The sequence below is a fragment of the Tauraco erythrolophus genome, chromosome 21, assembly GCF_009769465.1.
Source record: "Tauraco erythrolophus isolate bTauEry1 chromosome 21, bTauEry1.pri, whole genome shotgun sequence".
Lineage (NCBI taxonomy): Eukaryota > Metazoa > Chordata > Aves > Musophagiformes > Musophagidae > Tauraco > Tauraco erythrolophus.
The window spans coordinates 5,635,577-5,641,576 of NC_141485.1; positions in this window are offsets into that span (position 1 = coordinate 5,635,577).

Genomic DNA, 6,000 nt, shown 5'->3' on the forward strand with positions numbered 1-6,000 from the left:
ATGTCCTGTAGGTGCAAGTACAATGAAGATGTGATATAGAGTTATATGGATTTACCACTATTGTTTTATAAAAATAAGTCATTATTTTGTTTTCTATAGGTTCATAACTTAATGAAAATATGTTGTGTTGGGGTTTTGCAGATTTAGCAATATTGCTTTATGGAGAGATTGTTTTTTAAATGCAACCCCATTGCTTTCAGTGAGACTATATAAAATAAAAGGGTTTTTTTGCTATCATTACTTAGATCGATGGTTACTACAGACTTACACTTTTGCTTTTGCTTTTTTATTGGTACCAATCCCTTCAGCTTTTTTGTTCTGTTTTGCATGATTAAATGTGTCTGAGATGTAAATAACTTCATCATTCCATACTTATTTTTGTTACTTGTATCTCCTCTCAAGTTCCCAATCTTTGATCTTTGGATATATGAGACATATCTGTTGGTGTTCTTCAGATTAAGAGGAATTAATTTGTTTTCTACCATGTTTTTTTCCCAGTCTTTGTTCACTGTAACCGTACAGTAAAACTACAGAAGAACAACTTGCATCTTCTGATGTCATGCACATAATGCTGCACCAAGTGTGTACCTATGTAAAGATGTCTTGTGTTCATAGTTTAGATATCAGGTGAACAAGTTGGGGAAAAAAACCCTACTTTACTTCAAGAGTTAATTTGCAAAGCCTTTGCCACGTGTTTAAATGGCTGTTAGGTAAATAACTAAGGGGTTTATTAGGTTTGGTTAACAAAGATATATCACTTAAACATGTGGAAAACCTTTTCTGCCTTTACAGTTCAAAGAGAAATCTATATTTATGATAAGCAAAACTGCACTGCCTGAGGGGATACAGCACAATGGGGCTTGGAAATCAAGTTTGAGACCTATAGTAGTATATTAGGAAAAAAATGATGTTAGATAAAGTTCAGAAATGTCTTAGGTGCAGACTCTTCTCCCAGTAGCTTAACTGGAGGCTGATGAGGAGATATACTTCTACTGATGCTCATCTTGAAAGAAGCAGGTGGGAAAACAGACAACTAGGAAATATATGTGTGTGTATATTTGTAAATGTTCTACTCTGTCTACCCTCTTGGTCCTGGTTTCCCACTTATCTTCAGGTTATACAAAGCTGTGTCTGACCTCTCTTTTATACTGCAGTTTTTCAACTCAGCTGCCTCACCTGTGTTCTTAAGCACTAGAATTTTATTAAAAGTTTTGTACAGTTACAGTTCTTGCCTCATGACTTCTGCATTGCAGGAGACATTTGACAAATGGTCAGAAGTAAAGAAAAAGGAGGAGCTCGATTTCAAGAAATCAAATTCATGGAAATAAGAAAATAGGTGAGTCAAAAAGCTCTAATTGCAGAGTATAATAATGCCTGAAGCTTTTCTGTTCTCATTATGTTCACCATTAGGATCTGCGACAGAGCCAGATAAAAAGAAGCATTATCTGAAAGGTAATTCAACAGGTCAGAAAGGTCTGGCTCTGCTTATTGCAGGCAATCAGACTTCCGTTCTGAAAATAACGTGAATATATCACGATTATTTGGACAGTCAATACAGAAGGTCCAGGAAAACCAAATCATTGTTGTCTCTCCCCTCCAAGACTTTTGCCACGTTCTGTTTATAAATTTTATTTTGCTGTCTCATGGAGGCTGGTGGAAAAGGAGTCCTCTTACTGCCGTTTTAATACTATAAAAATTCTCCCTGGCATAGTGTTTTACTGAGTATTAAATGAGAAGCAGCCTTGTACTAAAACAATGTTGAGCTGATAATCTGCATACAATGGTGACTATTTAATGCCTTTGTCAAGAATCCATTTCAGAGGGATTTCCCATATTGGGAAAAATCCTAAGCCTACGATCACAGTGCTGTTTCCAGTTTTCACATTGAGATTGGCACCATTCTTAAGCAGCTCAGTAGTAACTGCCTCTCCAGGTTATCCTTATCCTAGAAATGACATGCTGTGAATATGTCTTGGTGTGAGAGAGAAACCTCTGGCCATGTATTTCTGACTCTCATTTTTTCTTGGAGTTCAAACTTCTCACTCCAAAAGCCATTTGCAACTTTACTTTCGCTGATGTGTAGAAACTGCCAAACGAACGTGCTGAAAAATCTTTGTTGTTACTGTTCTTTAAATCTCGTTTTTTGTTTTTTAAAATGTGCCTTACAGACACTAACTTTATTTTGTCGAAATAATATGTAAAAAAACCAAAACGCTTTGCATTGTTAATATAGATTTTAGCAATGAGAAATCAGACCACTTACTAACAGATCTTCTTTAAGAGGGAAGAAATTACGGTCAGTGGAGGTTGTCAATAATCAGGATTACAATAAATCATTTACAATAAAGTGTTCCTGGGAGACAGGAGGCTTAAGGAAATTGTGGGTTGCCTAGATGTAGGACTTGTTAAAGAAAACAATGATGCTTTGAGTTGGAAAAAGGTATCTGATTATCCTAGATGTAGCTGGAACCATTTCTCCCCAGTCCATGTCATTTTTACTTTTGTAAATGTTGCGTGACAATCCTGGGCTCCTATGAAAAGATAACTATCTTTAAAAAAAGAAAATAGTGAGAAACTGTAACCTCAGCTGAGCGTTTGAATAAGCAAGGTAGCAGCAGCTGATCTATTAGCTCTGCATGACTGCAGTCCTGTGGCAGCAATCCATAGTTTAAACAATTCTTGGTTTTGTGTCTTTTCTGGATATTGGAGGGCGTTTTGCCGGTGATACACTTCACCAGAGCTCGGCACTGGGCCGTCTAAGCAACCCGAACTGCACTGAACGCTGCATGTTACTGTAAGTGCCCTCTCCATCCCTTGGGGCCGAGATCAGTTTTCATGAGGAAGGTGTGTTTGGATGTTCCCCAATTCGTAATTCATTCTGCATGCGTGCCTGAGGCGGCTCACTGATCCTTGCTTGACACTGGCTTGTGTGATCCGCTCTCTGCCCCCTCCCCAAAACACTAAATCATCTTTTTTTGTCTCCAAATCATGCTGATGTTTTCCAATGCAAGAAAGAAGTAACTATTTGGGATTTTTTTCCTGAGTCTTTTATGAGAAAGGAGTCAGAGAAGCCATGAGGTTTTAGAATTCCACTTTCCAGTTTATAGTTGAAAATCTGTCTCCCAACAATGTCAAGTTCCAAAGATTGTAGAAGTGACTGAAGTTTTGTGGCTCAAACTTGCCAAGTGTACAGGAATATTTATATGTGTAGTTATTTATATGGGAAACCTTCAGAAGAAAAGGAATTTATTAATGAGAATTAGAATTTTTTGTGGCTTACAATGAATGCAAGACCTTCTTTCTAAGCTTATTCTTGACAGATTTACACCAAAGGTTGTGCTGGATCATGTTGGTGATAGCCACGTTTGCTTTGTTGATCTCTAACATTCTTGTCACTAAGGTTTGCCTTGTTTTTAGAAGACATTTTTAGGAGCAGGATTTTAATCTGCACAGCACTAAGCTGTGGTTTAGCCACATCAGTTTTACTGCTTTCTTGCTTCTCTTTATAGTATGTATTGGATCTTGATTATAGTTACAGAGCTTCTAAGGATTGCATTTTTCTTGTCTTCTAAATTTAGATGTGTTTGTGAGTCTTTGTTTAATTTAACTATGCTATTTTTGCTTTCTTATTTAAGGGTTCTGATCTCATTTCTCTCATGGTTAGCTAGTGGTTACTGCCCACATTTAGCTATCTCTTGAAATAACTTTTGCATGTTTAGTGGGAGCACATGGAAAATAACATAATTCGTCAGGGCTGGAGCAGTGATAATCACAAGAATGGGTGAAGAAAGTTTGCAGAAAGACCCTTCTGCGTCATATTACATGGGATGGGTCTGCTACCCTCTTAATAGTAACTATCAAGGAGGAAAGAGGTTTGGCTACAGCTGCATTCCAGCTTGCCTGATGTTACATCTCTCCACATGAATCAATTCCTATGGAACAGTTATTCCGAGAACAATATAAATGACCTGAATGTTACAACATCGATGAGTTTACATGTAGGTAGTTGGTTTTCAGAACTTCATAGAAGTGTAGATTCTACTCAAGTAGATCTGGTTGTGGAATAATTCCGTATGAGTTTGGGTTTATGTGAACTGATGCCTGAATAGAATAATTATTAACTTAATTTGATAAATCTAAACAGACCAAGTTGCCTAGTGGGGTATTTCAGGGTTTAGGATTAACTCTGATGTGATTTATTATTTTTGTTGGACATTTGAGAGAAAGTAAATCAATTGATGATTTCCACATGTAGAAGTAAAGTAAGATTGTGCAGGAAGAGTTAAAACAAATATTACTGAAAAGAGTTGGCTGCTAGAAACGTGGTGGCAATATGAAAAAGCAAAAGATGTGCTGACAATTGGAAAAAATGATGAATAAACAGCAGCATGAATTTAGTAATTATCTGAGAAATTGAAGAGTGATAGGCAATGTAGTGGTCTGCACTATCATAGACTGTAAAGAAGTCTTCCAATATTTTGGGTCACCTACATCAAGGTGCTGAATTCATGTAAGAGAAGGATGCCATTTTTGATGAGATTATTCCTGAATTATTAGGGTTTGCTTCTTTCCCTGTAGGTAAGGCTGAATACCAAGCGATTACTGTGTGCTATATAGAGACTTGGCGTAATTGCCACCACGTCCAGATGCGCTCTCAAGCAGGAGTGGTTAGAAGCTCTAAAACATCCAGCTGCTTCCAGCAGGTGTTTAATCTGCAGTAGGAACACATCTATAAAATACTACAACTAGCTCTATAAACAGACTCTTAAAAAAAAAAAAAAAAGGTATCCTAAACCTATTGTATGGAAAGAAATATTTAAAGGGACAGATCCAGGACATTTCTTTGCATGGCTGAACATAGTAAAATATACAGGGAATGTTACCATCACTGTGGTCTTTAGTCCGGGGTCCCGTCCTTACATTGACGTTTTAGCTTTTGTGTTTTGTTTATACTTTATCCTGCATCTGTTACTTCTGACACCACTGGTGAGGCAGGAGGGGCATATCTGTCCCTGCAGACTTTGTGTTTGTGAATCTTAGATTTTCCTCCCCACCGTTGCTTCTTTTCTGCGCTGAAACTTGTTTAGTCATTTCTCATTCTGAAGTCATTCTGGTCCTTTAGTTATACCTGCAGCCTTTCCTTGAGCAACTTCTTGTTCTGTTAACACCTTTCTGGGATGGGGAGGACCAAGACTATGTGTAGTATTCAAGATGTAGGCATGTCATGGTGTTTACACTGCAGATTATCTCCAAGTAATGCAGCAATTCACTCAAAATCGAGAAAAGCAGATCATGGGGTTTCTCCTCAGTGATGTTGCATATCCTATTCATTTTGGGTATTTATTTTATCTCTAATGCTAAAGTATTCATTTACGCAAAAATAGAAAATATGGCAGAAATTCACACAGTACAGCTGAGATAACAACACTACAAGAACTTCCATATTTCTTATAGACTGGGCAGACCCATCATTTGAGAAGCCCTTGACAGAGAAAAGTCTTTCATAGGTGTTGAACCAATATAATTTTCTCAGCAGAAAGGGAACTCAGCATTGAACAGAAACCAAGCACAGAAAAATTTAGCTAAGGTGAACGAGCTTGTCATTTGGACTTGGTTTTCCCCACACTTTTTTCCTCATCGTAATAAGCACTAATACATCTTTCCAACCACACCAGTTAACCTAATAAAAAAAGATGTTAGCTCTCCCTACCAGCTTTGCAACTCCGATGGTGTTTTCAAAACCCTGTCCTTTGCATATTCTGTCCTGTTTTCTGGATGAATGATCGTGCTGTTTCCTGAATGAGGAGTATGACGTTTCGTTGCTTTATACTAGACATCTAAGCATGAAGTCAGGCACAAGTTCCAAGAGTTGAAGTAGTTAATATGATACAGAAACTGTGTGATCCTTTCATGAATAACCAAGTTGGTTGGCAGGTCAAACCAGCACAAGAGATAACGGCGTAGTTTGTTCACGGGCTGATCATAGCAAGTAACTGAATT